At 43.0% G+C, this 19,759-nt stretch overlaps 1 long non-coding RNA gene across 1 annotated transcript in view; it reads right to left on the bottom strand.

Moving 5' to 3' along the window:
• LOC115426669 (uncharacterized) overlaps positions 1–17,349 on the bottom strand; it is a 23,464-nt gene extending 6,115 nt beyond the window's left edge. The window contains exons 1-2 of the long non-coding RNA XR_003936383.1: positions 17,210–17,349; positions 5,927–5,936 (exon numbers count right to left, since the gene is read on the bottom strand). This is a non-coding gene — a long non-coding RNA (uncharacterized LOC115426669). The remainder of the gene's footprint in view (positions 1–5,926; positions 5,937–17,209) is intronic.
• Between the last annotated feature and the right edge of the window lie 2,410 nt (positions 17,350–19,759).

The raw sequence follows: 19,759 nt of genomic DNA, 5'->3' as shown, positions 1-19,759 counted from the left end.
GTGGTCCGTTTAGACCTGGTGTGTCTGTGTGGACCTGGTGTGGTCTGTGTGCCCTGGTGGTCCGTTTGGACCTGGTGTGGTCTGTGTTACCTGTGTGGTCCGTTTGGACCTGGTGTGGTCCGTTAGACCTGTGTGGTCCGTTTGGACCTGGTGTGGTCCTTTAGACCTGGTGTGTCTGTTTGGACCTGGTGTGGTCTGTTTGACCTGGTGTGGTCCGTTAGACCTGGTGTGGTCCGTTTAGACCTGGTGTGTCCGTTAGACCTGGTGTGGTCCGTTTTGGACCTGGTGTGGTCTGTGTGGACCTGGTGTGGTCCGTTTAGACCTGGTGTGGTCCGTTTGGACCTGGTGTGGTCCGTTTGGACCTGGTGTGGTCTGTTTAGACCTTGTGGTCTGTTTGGACCTGTGTGGTCCGTTTGGACCTGGTGTGGTCTGTTTAGACCTGGTGGTCTGTTTTGGACCTGGTGTGGTCCGTTTGGACCTGGTGTGGTCTGTTTAGACCTGTGTGGTCTGTTTGGACCTGTGTGGTCCGTTTGGACCTGGTGTGGTCTGTTTAGACCTGGTGTGGTCTGTTTGGACCTGGTGTGTCTTTGTAGACCTGGTTGGTCCGTTTTGGACCTGGTGTCCGTTTAGACCTGGTGTGGTCTGTTTTTGGACCTGGTGTGGTCCGTTTGGACCTGGTGTGGTCCGTTAGACCTGGTGTGGTCCGTTTAGACCGGTGTGGTCGTGTGGACCTGGTGGTCCGTTTGGACCTGGTGTGGTCTGTTTAGACCTGGTGGGTCTGTTTGGACCTGGTTGTGGTCTGTGTAGACCTGGTGTGGTCCGTTTGGACCTGGTGTGGTCGTTTGGACCTGGTGTGGTCGGTTTAGACCTGGTGTGGTCGTTTGGACCTGGTGTGGTCCTGTTTGGACCTGGTGTGGTCGGTGTGGACCTGGTGTGGTCTGTTTGGACCTGGTGTGGTCGTGTGGACTGGTGTGTCCGTTTGGCCTGGTGTGGTCTGTGTAGACCTGGTGTGGTCCGTTGGACCTGGTGTGGTCCGTTAGACCTGGTGTGGTCCGTTTGGGGACCTGGTGTGGTCCGTTTAGACCTGGTGTGGTCTGTTTGGACCTGGTGTGGTCTGTGTAGACCTGGTGTGGTCCGTTTGGACCTGGTGTGGTCCGTTTGGACCTGGTGTGGTCCGTTTGGACCTGGTGTGGTCTGTGTGGACCTGGTGTGGTCTGTTTTAGACCTGGTGTGGTCTGTTGGACCTGGTGTGGTCGTGTAGACCTGGTGTGGTCCGTTTTGGACCTGGTGTGGTCCGTTTGACCTGGTGTGGTCTGTTTAGACCTGGTGTGGGTCTGTTTGGACCTGGTGTGGTCCGTTTGGACCTGGTGGCTGGTCTGGTTAGACCTGTGTGGTCTTTTGGACCTGGTGTGGTCTGTGGAGACCTGGGTGTGTTCCGTTTGGACCTGGTGTGGTCCGTTTAGACCTGGTGTGGTCTGTTTGGACCTGGTGTGGTCCGTTTGGACCTGTGTGGTCCGTTTAGACCTGGTGTGGTCCGTTTAGACCTGGTGTGGTCTGTGGGGACCTGGTGTGGTTCCGTTTGGGGACCTGGTGTGGTCCCGTTTAGACCTGGTGTGGTCCGTTTAGACTGTGTGGTCTGTGTGGACCTGTGTGGTCTGTGTGGACCTGGTGTGGTCCGTTTGGACCTGGTGTGGTCCGTTTAGACCTGTGTGGTCCGTTTAGACCTGGTGTGGTCTGTGTGGACCTGGTGTTGTCCGTTTGGACCTGGTGTGGTCCGTTTAGACCTGGTGTGGTCCGTTTAGACCTGGTGTGGTCCGTTTGGACCTGGTGTGGTCCGTTTGGACCTGGTGTGGTCTGTGTGGACCTGGTGTGGTCTGTTTGGACCTGGTGTGGTCCGTTTGGGACCTGGTGTGGTCCGTTTAGACCTGTGTGGTCCGTTAGACCTGGTGTGGTCCGTTTGGACCTGGTGTGGGCTGGTGGGACCTGGTGTGGGTCTGTTTGGACCTGTGTGGTCTGTTTAGACCTGGTGTGGGCTGTTTGGACCTGGTGTGGTCTTTGTAGACTGGTGTGGTCCGTTTGGACCTGGTGTGGTCCGTTTAGACCTGGTGGGGTCCGTTTGGACCTGTGTGTGGTCCAGTTTGGACCTGGTGTGGTCTGTGTGACCTGGTGTGGTCCGTTTGGACCTGGTGTGGTCTGTGTGGACCTGGTGTGGTCCGTTTGGACCTGGTGTGGTCTGTGAGACCTGGTGTGGTCCGTTTGGACCTGGTGTGGTCGTTTAGACCTGGTGTGGTCCGTTTGGACCTGGTGTGGTCCGTTTAGACCTGGTGTGGGGTCTGTTTGGACCTGGTGTGGTCTGTTTGGACCTGGTGTGGTCCGTTTAGACCTGGTGTGGTCGTTTGGACCTGGTGTGGTCGTGTTTGGACCTGGTGTGGTCCGTTTGGACCTGGTGTGGTCCGTTTGGACCTGTGTGGTCTGTTTAGACTGGTGTGGTCTGTTTGGCCCTGGTTGTTCTGTGTAGACCTGGTGTGGTCCGTTTAGACCTGGTGTGGTCTGTTTGGACCTGTGTGGTCCGTTTGGACCTGGTGTGGTCCGTTTAGACCTGGTGTGGTCCGTTTAGACCGGGTGTGGTCCGTTTGGACCTGGTGTGGTCCGTTAGACCTGGTGTGGTCTGTTTGGACCTGGTGTGGTCCGTTTGGACCTGTGTGTGTCCGTTTGGGACCTGGTGTGGTCCGTCGTGGACCTGGTGTGGTCCGTTATGACCTGGTGTGGTCCTGTGTAGACCTGGTGTGGGTCCGTTTGGACCTGGTGTGGTCCGTTTAGACCTGTGTGGGTCCGTTTGACCTGGTGGGTCCGTTTAGACCTGGTGTGGTCTGTTTGGACCTGGGTGTGGTCTGTGTAGACCTGGTGTGGTCCGTTTGGACCTGGTGTGGTCCGTTTTTTAGACCTGGTGTGTCCGTTTGGACCTGGTGTGGTCCGTTTGGACCTGGTGTGGTCTGTGTGGACCTGGTGTGGTCTGTTTGGACCTGGTGTGGTCTGTGTGACCTGGTGTGGTCCGTTTTGGGACCTGGTTGTGGTCTGTGTAGACCTGGTGTGGTCCGGTTTGGACCTGGTGTGGTCCGTTTAGACCTGGTGTGGTCCGTTTGGACCTGGTGTGGGTCCGTTTAGGACCTGGTGTGGTCTGTTTGGACCTGGTGTGGTCTGTGTAGACCTGGTGTGGTCCGTTTGGACCTGGTGTGGTCCGTTTAGACCTGGTGTGGTCCGTTTGGACCTGGTGTGGTCTGTGTAGACCTGGTGTGGTCTGTGTAGACCTGGTGTGGTCTGTTTGGACCTGGTGTGGTCCGTTTAGACCTGGTGTGGTCCGTTTGGACCTGGTGTGGTCTGTGTGGACCTGGTGTGGTCTGTGTGGACCTGGTGTGGTCTGTGTGGACCTGGTGTGGTCCGTTTAGACCTGGTGTGGTCTGTGTGGACCTGGTGTGGTCTGTGTGGACCTGGTGTGGTCCGTTTGGACCTGGTGTGGTCCGTTTAGACCGTTTCTGCCTCAACGCCATGTTGGCTACATTCTGACCAAAACAATGCAGCGTACGTGTGACGTCATCACGCATGTGCAACGAAGGTGGAATCGATAAGCAGAACTGTTAAACAGGCAGGCAAACGATTCCAAGGAATCGATCTACTGGGAACCAGTTCTCAAAAAGAACCAGTTCTCAATTCCCATTCCTACACACAGTACAGTTTCAGTTAGTGATGGTTTTTTTTTTTCTTTTAATTATAGTTTTTATTTATTTCAGTTAATGAAAATGTTTTTATAATTCTAGTTTTGTCATTTCTTTAGTTTTTGTTAACGATAATAGCCTTGGTGCACACTTCCCATATATGCAGATTGTATCTTAATACAGAAACCGAAATACTCAATACTCCAGAACTGTTAGTAGAATGGTGTAGTAATTTGACCCTTTTGTCAGGCTCTTATTCAGGTACTTGTGATCCCAGACTAAAGTAATTAAGGTCATCACATTGCGTGGTCATACATATTCATATTAGATCCTTAAAATGAGGATACTGCAGACGGCCTGGGGTGACAAATACCAACGCACAGGAATGGGATGCAGAAATAGAGCCTTTAAATATTCACTTATGTGACTTTACAGATTCATGCACAGGTATTTTTTTCCACTGAGGCTGAGTTTATTCAAAGGCCTGATCCTTTTACATTCTCCAGTTTTATGGAACTCTAACCCTGAAGTGATTCACACTGACTTGAGGTTAGGTTTTAAAGAACATCAGATGCAAACGCATGCATTAGCCGTCCTTTGATTAGGAACGTCTGGTTTCTGGGTTGAGTACACAACCTCAAAGCTCAAACATGGCTCAGATATAGCCTTAACCCTTAAGAAACATTTCCATACACGTAAAAAATTAAACAGGAATAAATGAATTAATTTGCCGTGCTTCAGGTCAGGGATATTCTGTAGAAGATAAACCTGTAGATCTGATGGCAATGAATTAGTGACATTTAGCATATACTTATTACTTAAAAAAAAAAAAATACATAAATAAATTTTTAAAAAAATAAAATACATTTAAAAAAATAATAAAATGAAAAATAACTTAATAAATAAATACATATATATATATATATATATATATATATATATATATATATATATATATTTTTTTTTTTTTTTTTTTTTTTTTTTTTTTTTTTAATTTTTTTTTTAAATAAATAAATACATTTAAAAAAAAAAAAAAAAAAAAAAAGAAAATCAGTGTTTGTAGATGGAGCTCAGACTGAAGCTTGTTCCAGGCATCAGGAGCTGAAAACCTAAAAGAACAGCAGAGCTTCTGTTTTCATCAGGGTTTTTTCTGTTTGTTTGTTTGTTTTTCTGTTTATCTGTTTGTTAGCAAGATAACTCAAAAAGTTATGGACAGATTTTGATGACACTTTCAGGAAATGTTGATACTGGCACAAGGAACGTTTGATTACATTTTTGTTATGGGGCGGGCGGGGGGGGGGGGGGGGGGGGGGTCATCTTCCTTGGCGGAGGCCTGCGCTCTGAGTACTTTTCTGCTTTTCTTCTTCAGTCTTTATCTTTGGATCATAGTGTGTCAAGGTGTTCACTGAGCGAAGCTTGTAACTGTAAATGTTCTGAAGTCGACTAAACCATGTCAAACATAAGGGACACATGGAAACCTGGTGGAACCACAGAAGAGGAAAACACACAATCTAGAGAGGGACTGTGTGTAGAAGGATTCCTCTGTTGGTTTTCTAAGTGAAAAGAGCAGTGAAGACTAGTCAGAGGGTCATTCCTGTCCACTTACCAAGTACAGCCAGTATGTGACCGGTGGTGGATGAGCTCTGCTGGCTCCTGGAGGTCCACCACATCTGGAAACATCTGGTGTTTGGAATGGAAGCCTGACTCCAGCTGAGCAGGTTCCAAAACCTGTGGCTCTGTAGAGGGCTGCAGCGGTCCATAGGTCTGGAAGAACACACGGGTTCTGCAATATATCGTGATATTTCATTTCACAAAACTGTAATCGATATTAAAAATTACTGTATGGATATTTTTATGTATTTATTCAAATGTAGATATGGTGGAGGTTAATTTTTGATGTTTTATTTTTCTTTTTTGTCCATATTTTATTTATTATTATTTAACACTGTTTATTCAATACTGTTTGTTCTTTGTTTGGATTGAACTCAAATCCTGTTCTGATGTTAGTTGTGAACTAATAGAATGTGACATTTGAACAGGATCTGAAACTGGAATGTCTGGAAAACAGAAATTTCAGTTTGAACACAGTTTGAACATTTGGTGATTGAACATTAGATCCTGTTGGGATCAAATACAATGTGTTTAGTGTTTGTGCAGATTTCTGCTGGAATTCAATTCTTCAAGGAAATAATCATTAAAAAAAAGAAACAAACTAAAAATTGCCTTTTTAACAGTATCATGATATATTGTGATACATCGTATGGTGATCCTAGTATTGGGATTTGTATCATATCATCAGATTCTTGCCGGTACACAGCCCTAGTGGTTGATTCTTTTTTAAGTCGAATATTCTACTGAACATTTCAGTGATTAATCGAATAATCAGATTTTGTTGTTGTTGCATTTTCAAACACTATTGCATGCACACACACGCATATGACGTTAAGCCCTGATGTGTAAAAAGTGCATGAAACCTTCAAAGTGTACTGTTGTTCAGTCACTCCATTTCACGTGTAGATTTTTTACTAAAGATCCAAATCCTTCTGCTATTATTGTGAAACACACGTTACACCAACCTGCAGAGCCCCATAGACACAAGTATCCCACAGCACTGAGGTACGACAACAGGGTCATTTAGCAGCACCAGGGAGACCCATGAATATAAGCAAAACCTGAATGTGTTTACACTGGTGGGTCTGAAGGGGGGCACTTTAGAACAAATGGGCATTTCTTGCATCATTACCTGGCACGATGGAGGGAGATTTCAGCACAGAGGAGGTTCACCAGGAGCAGGAAGATGCCTTTTCCTCACCTTATATACTGTGTCCTGGATCAGGAGTACAGCCTGACCCATATGGGATTTGTGGGGCCGATACCGATATGGGGGCTAAAAAAGCCGATATCCAATATATTGGCCAGTATCTGAAATGAGAACACTGATGTACACAGGATATAATAATCTTACATTAGATAATTGTGGACAGGTGGATAAACAGGTGCATAAATCTGTGTTTATCTCACAAATATAATTGACACAACTTTCAAATGCAAACTATGTAATCACAAAAGTAATTAGAGTAAAAAATCTGACTGAGCACACAATTCTGTTTCACTCACACATGTGGATGTGTCTGCCTCACTGCACTACTACTGCCCATGTGGGACTAAGGACTAAACTGAGCATGTGCAGAGGGAATTAGGTCAGTCTGAAGTTGTTCCTGATTGGAGCAACTGCAAGAGTTCCAACTGACCTGTGTTCCAACTGTCCCCAGTCTCCCCTACAATAGTAACACCCAGGCCTGTCTGCAGAATGAAACTGTGAGGGTTTAGCGGTCCATCCTTGTCAGAGCGCGCGGTGGCGGTCTGTGATTTTCGGCGGGGGACGGTGCAGCTCTGGGATTGTGTGTGGGGGGGGTGATAGCATCTGTGTCCGAGCAGGAGTGAAAGTGAAACTAACTCCCTTTACTGTTCCTCTGACTCTCTGGGCAGCACACACACACACACACACACACACACATACATGGCAGCAGTGAGCGACAGAATCTCCGCAGCAAAAAAGTGAATACATCTCCTACATATTGGCTGATGTTGATTAATCAGTGATACGCTATAATCGGCCGGCTGATCAGTCGGTCAGGCTTTAATCAGGAGTCTGACGGCTGTTTCCACTTCTGTCTCACTGACCAGATGGTCCAGATGGTCCAGATGACCGTGGACCAGACCAACCTCCAGGGAAAATGCTCCGTCCGATACCGGACCGATACCGACCCCACATATGATCGTGTATTTGGGCCTCCTCCTGCCGGTGTGGGGGGGTACCACCCCCACGGACATGGTCAACTAGTTTGGCGTTTGTTTGCAAGCTTTAAATGTAGCATCAGTTTTACTTCCTTTTTTATTTCTGTTTGTTTTTCCACTTATCTTCTGTGTTTGTGAGTATCCACTTTTACTCATGTGTTTCCATATGTCTGTCCTGAATCCGTGGCCTCTCCTGGTCCTGCTCAGTATGCACAGCGGCCCCCCCCCCACAGCCTCACAGCCTGGTAAACCCTATAATTCACCTGGACTGGGCTTTCACAGACCTGGGAAAATACAGCCATTTACAAACTGAAAGCCAAAGGCTGCATTTTCTATTTAGATTTATGGTTCATTCCCATTAATCATCATAGTTTACTTCCACACTCTGGAAAATAGGAGCGAAGGAGAAGTAGAAAGGAGGAAACAACGACAGAAGACCACAGAAGACTGGAACAGAGAGTGTTGACGCTCACAATAGAAAACAGGACATTTAAAAGCAAAGAACAAAACGATGAAGAAAAGGCAGTGTTTGGTGAGAAGGCACCTGCTCCATGCAGTTTTTTTTTTTTTTTTTTTAACTAAAGTTTTATTTGGTTTTGCTCATACACATGTACAAGACATTTTATATACATTAACATACAGTACAGGCCAAAAGTTTGGACACACCTTCTCATTCTTCACATTTTCTTTATTTTCATGACTATTTACATTGTAAATTCTCACTGAAGGCATCAAAACTATGAATGAACACATGTGGAATTATGTACTTAACAAAAAAGTGTGAAATAACTGAAAACATCTCTTATATTCTAGTTTCTTCAAAGTATCCACCCTTAGCTCTGATGACTGCTTTGCACACTCTTGGCATTCTCTTGATGAGCTTCCAGAGGTAGTCACCTGAAATGGTTTCCTAACAGTCTTGAAGAAGTTCCCACAGATGCTTAGCACTTGTTGGTCCTTTTGCCTTCACTCTGCGGTCCAGCTCACCCCAAACCATCTCGGTTGGGTTCAGGTCCGGTGACTGTGGAGGCCAGGTCATCTGGCGCAGCACTCCATCACTCTCCTTCTTGGTCAAATATCCCTCACACAGCCTGGAGGTGTGTTTGGGGTCATTGTCCTGTTGAAACATAAATGATGGTCCAACTAAACGCAGACCGGATGGAATGGCATGTCACTTCAGGATGCTGTGGTAGCCATGCTGATTCAGGTTGCCTTCAATCTTGAATAAATCCCCAACAGCGTCACCAGCAAAGCACCCCCACACCATCACACCTCCCCCTCCATGCTTCACGGTGGGAACCAGGCATGTAGCATCCATCCGTTCACCTTTTCTGCGTCGCACAAAGACACGGCGTTTGGATCCAAAGATCTGAAATTTGGACTCATCAGACCAAAGCACAGATTTCCACTGGTCTAATGTCCATTCCTTGGGTTTCTTGGCCCAAATAAATCTCTTGTGTTTGTTGCCTCTCCTGAGCAGTGGTTTCCTAGCAGCTGTTTGACCATGAAGGCCTGATTCACGCAGTCTCCTCTTAACAGTTGTTGTAGAGATGTGTCTGCTGCTAGAGCTCTGTGTGGTATTCATCTGGTCTCTAATCTGAGCTGCTGTTAATTTGTGATTTCTGAGGCTGGTGACTCAGATGAACTTATCTTCAGCATCAGAGGTGACTCTTGGTCTTCCTTTCCTGGGGCGGTCCTCATGTGAGCCAGTTTCGTTGGAGCGCTTGATGGTTTTTGTGACTGCACTTGGGGACACATTCAAAGTTTTTGAAATGTTCTAGACTGACTGACCTTCATTTCTTAAAGTAATGATGGCCACTCGTTTGTCTTTACTTAGCTGATTGGTTCTCGCCATAATATGCATTCTAACAGTTGTCCAATAGGGCTGTCAGCTGTGCATCAACCTGACTTCTGCACAACACAACTGATGGTCCCAACCCCATCAATAAGGCAAGAAATTCCACTAAGTAACCCTGACAAGGCACAGCTATGAAGTGGAAACCATTTCAGGTGACTACCTCTGGAAGCTCATCAAGAGAATGCCAAGGGTGTGCAACGCAGTCATCAGAGCTAAGGGTGGCTACTTTGAAGAAACTACAATATAAGAGATGTTGTCAGTTATTTCACACTTTTTTGTTAAGTACATAATTCCACATGTGTTCATTCATAGTTTTGATGCCTTCAGTGAGAATCTACAATGAAAATAGTCATGAAAATAAGAAAATGCGAAGAATGAGAAGGTGTGTCCAAACTTTTGGCCTGTACTGTATGTAATCAAACATGTGGCATGCATAAAAAAACCAAACAAAAAAAATCTGTATCTGCAGTAGATATTGATTACAATTAATAATAAATGAAACATGAATGACAAAAAAAAAAACCCAAAAAACAAACAAACAAAAAAGGAATATTTATCGGGCTGTGTATCGGCAAGAATGTGGCGACTCCATACAAATCACAATACTACTAATCTTTAGAGACAAATCTGTCATCCCAGAAAGGTGTGATCTTAGGACACGTCCAGAGCTCCATGCAGTTTCACAGATAATAATAACAGCTTTTATTTATTTTATTTATTGTATAGCACCTTTGAAAACAAAGTTTACAAAGTGCTTTGACAGAAAAAGCAGAAGGCACAACAGCAGAATACAAGATACAAGTAAATATACTAAAACAGAAGCAACACAACAAAAGAGATGTGTACAACAAATGCAAAAACATGACACTTCCAATAAATTAAATGAATCAGAGTAAAGAGAGCAGGGAGAACATGATGCTGTCAACTGAATGTAAAAATGAAGGAGTGAGATAAAACATCATGTACAAGAATATAAATTAATAACTAAACAGGATAACATTTAAATGTAAACAATTAAAATGAAAATTAAAAAGGAACAGACATCACATAAAGGCCAGTCGATGAACCTGTGTTTTAAGAAGTGATTTAAAAGACGTCACTGACTGCGCAGCCTGATCTCTTATCTATCATAGATACTTTCAGTGTTGTGGACATAACGGCGCTGTAAATCTGCCGGTACGTTCCACAGCGCTCTTATCTTCACCCATTGATTGGAGTCGGTACAGATGGAAGGAACCAGGCCTGATGATGTACGGCGTCATCACACTGACTGATGGGCCGTCCTTCACTCCAAACAGCCAACACTACACACCTGTACAGACTGTCCCGCACTGGGATGGAAGTCCAACATGACAATGAATGGAACCTCTGCTCTGGTGGAAAACACAGTGGTACATCATGTGAGCCGCCTGCTTATTCCAACCTGTGGTTAACAAATGATGGTTTAAAAAAAAAAAAAAAAAAAAAAAAAAAAAAAAAAAAAAAAATATATATATATATATATATATATATATATTAAGAAAGAAAGAAAGAAAGAAAGAAAGAAAGAAAGAAAGAAAGAAAGAAAGAACTGATGGTTAGTGACCAATAGTTCATGTTGGGTCAGATCTACTGAAGGTTTACGTGTATTAAAACGTGTGCAAACTCAGTGCACACACAAAGAACTGTCCAAACTGATGTACTGACAGTGACACTAAGGGCTGAGTCTGTTAAGGTGGAAAATAGTATCAGCTAGTGTGTTTGATACAATGAATATGAAATATGAGGCAGATGTACGTGTGCTGGGAGGAGAAAATGAAAATATATTAATTTAACACACGCAAAGAGATTCATCAAACCAGAAAGAAAATGTAAGTGATAGAAACTGAGTGTGTGTTGGACAGGACTGAAAAGGAGGAGCAGAGGGTTTGGATGAAGAATGACACACACATGGAAGAGGAGATGAACAAATGAGGAGACCACATGCACACAACACACTGTCATCCTGGTGTGAACCACTTTGGAATAACAGAAGAAAAAATAATTCAGACATATGCCCCCCCCCCCCAGCACACACACACACACACACACACACACATTTACCTTTAAAATGAAAAATAAATGAATTATTGAGTCATCAGTACCTTCTCTGACTAAACTCCTCCACTGTTTCATTTCCATGGTCAGGATCATTCAGTCTGTTCCATTAGTGCTGGTTTATCGTTAGTGCTGGTTTATCGTTAGTGTTGGTTTATCGTTAGTGTTGGTTTATCGTTAGTGTTGGTTTATCGTTAATGTTGGTTTATCGTTAGTGCTGGTTTATCGTTAGTCTTGTTTAATCGTTAGTGCTGGTTTATCGTTAGTGCTGGTTTATCGTTAGTGTTGGTTTATCGTTAGTGCTGGTTTATCGTTAATGTTGGTTTATCGTTAGTGCTGGTTTATCGTTAGTCTTGTTTAATCGTTAGTGTTGGTTTATCGTTAGTGCTGGTTTATCGTTAGTGTTGGTTTATCGTTAGTGCTGGTTTATCGTTAGTGTTGGTTTATCGTTAGTGCTGGTTTATCGTTAGTGCTGGTTTATCGTTAGTCTTGTTTAATCGTTAGTGCTGGTTTATCGTTAGTGCTGGTTTATCGTTAGTGTTGGTTTATCGTTAATGTTGGTTTATCGTTAGTGCTGGTTTATCGTTAGTCTTGTTTAATCGTTAGTGCTGGTTTATCGTTAGTGCTGGTTTATCGTTAGTGTTGGTTTATCGTTAATGTTGGTTTATCGTTAGTGCTGGTTTATCGTTAGTCTTGTTAATCGTTAGTGCTGGTTTATCGTTAGTGCTGGTTTATCATTAGTGCTGGTTATCGTTAGTGCTGGTTTATCGTTAGTGTTGGTTTATCGTTAGTGCTGGTTTATCCCACAGTAGTTCGTACATCTTATTGTCTCCAGTCGTTCACACTAAACTCTCATTTTAACAGGTCGGTCTCCAAGACTTTGCACCTGTTGTAATTTGCACAAGTAATCTGAGTAAATCACCTTCCAACTGGTCACACCCCACACACAGAACTGTAGACTGCACAGGTACATTACTACACACCAACTGGGTCTTAGTAGATCCGACCCAGAATGAAGTGTTCTCCACCACTGGGTCTGACAGGTCCTTTAACCCTGACCTCCTCTGTGTGGAACCCTTAACTCGACCTTCATGATACTTTAAACTTTACTGGTATCAACAGTAAAACCAGGACCACGTCTGGGCTGCAGCCGCTCACAGACGGAAACACCAGAAGACCAGGCAGCCACAACTATTGATCCACCACATCTAGAGTGCCTTTCCCAGAATCCCCCAACTCACATTCCATGTTCTGTTCAAGCACACGTCATCGTATCCCACAAAGAACAAACACAACATAAAGGTGTTATCTGTTCAATAGTCCAACACACACTTTGACTTGTATTTTTCTAAACTGAATGCGGTCAAATATCAACTTTACTTTAACCCTTCAACGCCTGAGTGACCAGACCCTCCACTCTTCCAAAACTGGGTCAAAACTGACTCCTGTTAAACCCTACGTGTTTGAATGGCACTGGAATATGAAATAAAAACATTTCTGACAATGATTCTGTAAGACGGGGCTGTCAAACATGCGTCCTGGACCCAAATGTGCCCCCCAAAGGTTCCAATCCGACTTCTGGGATGAATTTACACAGTGTCTAAATTCCACAGTCCAGGCTGTGGAACTCATATTAGTGTGGGTTCCACATCCAGACCAATCTGATCTACAGTCCAATAAGAACAGCAGAAGAACCCACACAAAAGAAGGACTGCAGATTTACTACTGGGTTTGATGGAAAAATAATGTTACATTATGTCTGTAAATAATGTCAACTTCAAATGATTCTTTGTTTTAGTGCAAAAAATAACATGAAATTATGACAATTATTTCCATTTCCAAACTCTCCTGTACCAATAAATTGTGACTAACCTGAACAAATGTGTCCAACCTGAAATGTCTGTATTAAATTCAGTCCAGTTTGAACTCTTTTCTTCCTGTTCCTCAGTGTTTAGTGTCTTTGGAGATCTGATCCAGAATGCACATGGACTAATGAGAAGTGGAGGAAGAAGACTGAGAAAATTACACTGATTTTACTGAAGAAATGTCTGTTTTTTCAGGTTATTCACATCTGTTTTGTTTGGATAGTTTATAAAAGTAAGTATTTTCATAATTTAATGGGTTTTTTGCACTAAACACAGAACATAAATTGTCAGTTGTCATTATTCATCGGTTCTTCTGTTCTTCTTTTCCTGGTTGGGTCCACTGCAGATCACATCAGACTGAATGTGGAACCTGACAGAACAGGAGTGTGACAGGCCTGGTCTAATGGCTCTAATTCAACCCAAAGTCAATTCCAGCTCACATTCTTATTTCTAATCTTTTTTTTTCCCGTCTCTTTCTCTTTTACAGCCTGACTCCTAAAATATCCGCATTAGCTTTTAAAGGCCCACATCTGCCAAGTGTAACACATTAAGACACATAGTTGCACAAACACATTGAAGAAGACCCCGTTCATGCCCTGCAGCTGTTTCCAAAGCGGGTCAAGGGCACAAAGTGAGTGACAAAAGCCAAAGCTGTGAGTGTGCTGGGGTGTTCCCTCCAAGGATACGAGTGGACCTCATGCCTGCAGGCCCCAGTTCCAACTGCAGATAGATGATTCATGAAAGGAAAAAAAATAGAAGAAGAAGAGGAAGGAGGTGAGGACAGTTCTGACCCCACTTGTCATGAAGCTAAACATCACATGTACCGAGTTCTTTTCACCGACTGGACTGAAACACTGGTGCATTACAGCTGTGACCGGACTGATGCTCAGATTCAGAAGTGTTGAACTCACACACACACATGGACTAAAGTCTGTGGAGCCGCTGAGTCCAGGTGTTTGTGTTCTAACAGGGTCTGGGATCCAAACTATAAAGACTAATGTCACAGTAGAGTTGAATATTATAGGATAGGGTTAAGGTTAGAGTTAGGGTTAGGGGTAGCAAAACCAAAGAGCCAATCAGAGAGTGATATTTACATTAGAGGCGGGACTTCTAGCAGAGACCGACTATTAACCCTTTGTGTGTCATTGACTAAACACTACGGACAGCGGTTGGACTGATAGTGGATGGATACTGGTAGAGACAGGTCCACAGTGTCCCTACGCAGTTCTGCGCCCTGGGTTATAATGTGTACAGATAACACACCGAGTAAAAGGGGAGTGTATATTTACGCAAGTCATGACATCACGTTGACCGGATGGAACCGCTAGCATGATACGTGATCTTCTGAGATAGCTAGCACTGAAAATTCCCCACAGGTACGCTTTAATGACGTGGATGCGTACTGATATGAACACCTGTGTTTCAGGAAGTTCATTGTCAGGTGTTTAGTTTATTGTGGTGAATCTGTGAACACACAGGGGAGACTGCTCACACAGTCACAGCCCAAATACAGCGCATATAAAAAGTGTAGTTTTAACACCAACAAGTAGAGGCCACGCCACTTTAATGAAAGCATTTACTCTGAACATAAATCAATGAGCTGCTCCTCTACCTCCACCCTCTCCCTCTCTCTCTCTCTGTCATCTGTCTAAGCAGTTGCAATATCTAAAAGGCATATAAACATGAATCATAGCAGGACTCAGCCTGTCCATAGGAATGAAATGTAGTGGGGAGGTGTGTGTGTGTGTGTGTGGGGGGGGGGGGCGGCAGGGGGGGCTCAGAGTGATTTGAACTCCTACTGCTAATGCACGAGGCCTTGCAGGAGCCTTCATGAATCTGCTCCCACAGTTAGAGTGGTGCTCTGGCACCAGGTCACATCTGATTTACATACTGTTTACCAAGGCTTCATCTGAAGCAGAGCTTTGTGTCTGGGATGTGGACGGCCTTATCTGGACTCTGTGACTAAAGTGGCTGCAGGAGAAAACTTCTCAAAGTAATGACGCTCCAGTAGTTTGGACACAGAACACAGGCCCTGTTGAGTTCACAGACTGAAGAGTGGGAAATACGAGAGGAGGATGAGTTCAGTGATTAGACGCAGACGGAAACATGGCATTTCATTCAATGTTACTGTCGTGTATTTAACACAAAAAAAAAACACTAGGTTTGAACTGTTTCAGCAGACCACTGGAAAAACACAACGGCAGACTTCAGGAAAAGCCGAGTTATTTCCTTTTATTTTTAAGTGTAGCCACGAACACGTTTACCTGCATAAGACTCCACAGCAGTGGAGAAGGATCGTCTGTCAGACGGGAAGCCCATTGTCGGCTTACATCAAAAAAAAAAAACTGTCAAGTTATTTAAACATCATTTCAGCCCTCCATTTGTGGTGTCAAAAAACCAGCATTTTAATCAAAGTACTCATTTTATTTTCAAAAGTATTCATTTATAATCAAAAGTATTCATTTTATAATCAAAAGTATTCATTTGCATGCCATAAGTTAAATTTCAGTACAATGTGATGGTTGTAACAGAGTGGTTGACTTTTTTCCTGGGAGACCCACAAAAAGAACAAAAACGTGCAGCCATTGAAGGAACACGTGAATTCATGCAAAGTTACAAAATGGGGCGGGCAGAATGAACATGTGAGCTCATGGAAAGTTCCGGAAAACGTGGTGTGCAAAAGAAGTACACGTGAGTGGAAATTTTTGAACATTCTGGGAAGTACCGAACATTTTCCAAGAAAAAGTTACATATTTATATATGTTTGACCAATCCTGACCGACACCAAAGAAACCTCACCCTATCGGGGACAAGCTGAGAGGGGGGTTTCCGACGTGACGAGATTAATGTTCAAAATATGATAAAACATGGGTGTGGTTTGTAGCTAAACCCAACCTACTTTTGATGGTATAAAAGTGGTCTCCCAGAGTGAAAAAGTCAGTTGTTTCTGCAGATGTCAACTCTGTGTTTATTTTGTGTGAATAAACACTTTATGTGGCTGGAATTCTGCTCGATCTCTGAGTTTGTCTTTGGCTCTGTGTGACTGTTACTCAACAAAGTTCCACTACATAGATGGAGTACAGACATAAAAACAACTGGAGAGGAGCGTCACAGTGACCAGAGATTTCTCCCACTGACGGTCGTAAATTTTACACGACACGTTCCCTGTGATTAGTGTATTTGTGTATTTGTGTATTTCCAGGTCAGTAAATGAACAGTTCATTTGGTTTGTGTGATTCCACAGCAGAATGTGTGACGGTATTAAACTGAACTGTGTCAGTGAAGGAGCAGATCTGAAAACAGCTGTCAATCAAACCGCATTCAGCCTTCGGACCCGTCCTCCGATCGGAGCACGGAAGCTCGGTGTCCGGCCCGGCCAAGCTCCGCCCACAGCTCCGTTCGCCCCCAGAGATGCCGAGCGTCCGGGGGCGGGACAACAGGGTGTCATGTGTCCAGTGCTGGTCCAGTTTGTAGTGGTTTTAAAGCAGTTCCACTCAGTCCCATTGAAGTGCATGGACCCTGAGCGTCTACGACAAATGCACTGAGCAGAGATGGAATGAACAAACACAGACACGGGAATGGAGGAGAAGTGAACAACATCCAGTCCACTGATCTGGGATCAAACTGATTCTGAACCAACTGGTCTGAGAGATGAACGTGTTCCAACACATTTGGAGACAATGAAATGAAAACAACTGAACAGATTTGAGCATTTAATGGGAGTCATTTTAGGGTCAGAGGAGCTTCCACTGCAGTCTGACACAAACACCTGTGCTCCATAGTACCAAGTGAGAAGACAAGGGGGGAGGGGCTCTAAGTGGCACATGACCAATCATATACTGTCAGATCAACCCAATCCCTGACTTACTAGTCACTAGTCAAATGTCACAAACATAAACTTATGTATAAAAATTTGCCAAAGGGAAAAATTACAATTTTGCCAAAACTCTTGTTTTTCAATGAAAACTTTTTGTTCTTGCAAGAGGTGGTTTTTCAGTTGTAGTGAAATTTGTCTATTGCACAAAACTGCAACGGAAAGACCTTTAACCTTTAACTTGAATCCAAATAAAAAACATGGAGGGTGTTGGTGTGATTTCCACTACGTTCATCTGAAATGGTTTCAGTGTTCCTTAGCATTGAATGTGCATTCATTCAAAAGTATTCCATATATTCCTTTATTTGCTGTTATAACAGTGGCAGAGCTCCTCTGCAGGTCACACCAAATTCAAGAATTTCATTTCTGTGTCCTCATTCGTATTCTACCGCACAGCAGATAGAGTTAGAAACAGACCAAACGGACACTGCTCTGTCCTGTGACACTGCTGTGAACCAAGGTTATTATCGTTAAGGAAAACTAACGAAATGACCAAAACTAGAATAGAAAAAACATTTTCATTAACTGAAATAAATAAAAACTATAAATAAAAGAAAAACCATAACTAACTGAAACTGTATTGTGTGTTTACTAAACTAACTAAAACGGATAAAAATTCTGGATCAAATTCCCTTGGTTTTGGTCTTTGTCAATGTCAGATTGATGTTAAATGGATTTCTTTGTCTCTCTCAGTTTTCTGTGCTGTCTCCATACGACACTTTTTGCTCCGTCAGTTGTAGTTCACTTGTGGTTTCCAGTCGTCTTCTGGTCCCCACTCTACCTGGAAACATGGAGACTAAAGCAGCAGAGTCCTGTCTGGGATTGATTTGAATAGGAGCACAGAGAAGAAGAGAAAAGAGACCACTGAACTACAACTGAACTACAACTGAACTACAACTGAACTACAACTAAACTACAACTGAACTACAACTGAACTACAACTGAACTACAACTGAACTACAACTAAGCATTTAGAAAAAAAGTGAAAACTAATAAAAACTATCAAACCTGCTCTAAAAACGAATTAAAATGAACTGAATTAGAGAAAAAAAGTCCAAACTAAATAAAACTAAACTAGAATGAAAACTCCAGAACTCTTGGAACCTTGGTGCCAAACAGCAGTAAGTGTCTGTTTGTCTTTGTCTCCTCCAAAGTTTGGTCTGAACTTGAACTTATTCAATGGGGTTCAGACCATGTGACTGTGAAGGCCATAAAACATCATTTTCCTGTTCATTAAACCATTTAGGAAGTTGTGCATTGGGTGCATTATTGATGAAATGTGTCTCTGTGGTGTCCTATCCCTGTGGATGGAACAGTGTTCCTGCAGATTCACTCCATCCATGTCCTACACTCATCTTCTGCTTTTCTGTAGAAGTTCAGGAAAAATACAATGCACATGTGTAATCCTGCTGTGCACTTTAAACCACAATATTGAAGTTTACTGCCATCCTGTCAATATGTTTAACCCACAGGTGTCAAACATGCATCCTGGGGCCCAAATCCAGCCCACCAAAGGGTCCAGTCTGACCCACAGGATGAATCTGTGAAATGCAAAAAATGACAGTAAGATATGAACAATCCTTTTAGTTCAGGTTCCACATTCAGACCAGTTCAATCTGCAGCGAGTCAGACCAGTCAAATACTATCAGAATAACACAGAAATAATGACAACTCCAAACTTTTCTCTTTGCAAATGTAAATATTTTCATGTATTTACACTAAAACAAAGTATAATTTAGCAAAAAATGTGAATAACCTGAACAAATATGAACAACCTGAAATGTCTTAAGAGAAGTCAGTACAATTTTAACACTATTCTGTCTGTTATTAAATGTTTTGTGTGTTTGTAGATCCACTGTGATCTGTACGTTATAATGTACATGTGGAAATGATAAACTGAGGCAGAACAGTGTTCAAATTACACTGATTTTTTCAGTTTGTTCATGTGATTCACATCTTTTGAAAAGATAGTTTGTAGATGTAAGCCTGTCCATAATGTAATTTTACTTTTTTCGCTCTAAAACATAGAGAAAAGTTTGGAGTTGATATTATTTCTATATTATTCTGTTCTTATTTTACTGGCTCAGTCCACTGCAGATCAGATTTAGCTGAATGTGGAACTGAACTAACTGGTTTAACCTCTAAACCACAGGTGTAACACATATGGTTCCAGTCCGGCCCACAGGATGAATGTACAAAGTGCAAAAAGAACATATTAACAGTAAAGGGTGTTGAACTAAAATAATAGCATAATGATCCTATAAATAATGACAACACCACATTTTTATCTTTGTTTTAGTGCAAGAAACATTAAATTATGAAAATATTTACAGTAACAAACTATCCTTTACCAATAAAACATCAATGACTCGAACAAATATGAATAACTTGAAATGTCTAAAGAAAATTAAACACAATTTTAGCAATATTCAGCCTGTTTTGTGCCTTTGTGGATCTGATCTGTAATGCACATGAGTAAATGTTAAGTTGATTCATAATATTGGGTTTTTTTGCACTCAAACACAGACATAAACTGTCACTTGTCAGTATTTCTGGGTTCTTCTGTTCTTCTTTT

The sequence above is a fragment of the Sphaeramia orbicularis genome, chromosome 10 (assembly GCF_902148855.1).
Source record: "Sphaeramia orbicularis chromosome 10, fSphaOr1.1, whole genome shotgun sequence".
Classification (NCBI taxonomy): domain Eukaryota; kingdom Metazoa; phylum Chordata; class Actinopteri; order Kurtiformes; family Apogonidae; genus Sphaeramia; species Sphaeramia orbicularis.
Note: the sequence above shows the minus strand (reverse complement) of the source record. Positions and strands in the feature narration are given on the sequence as shown.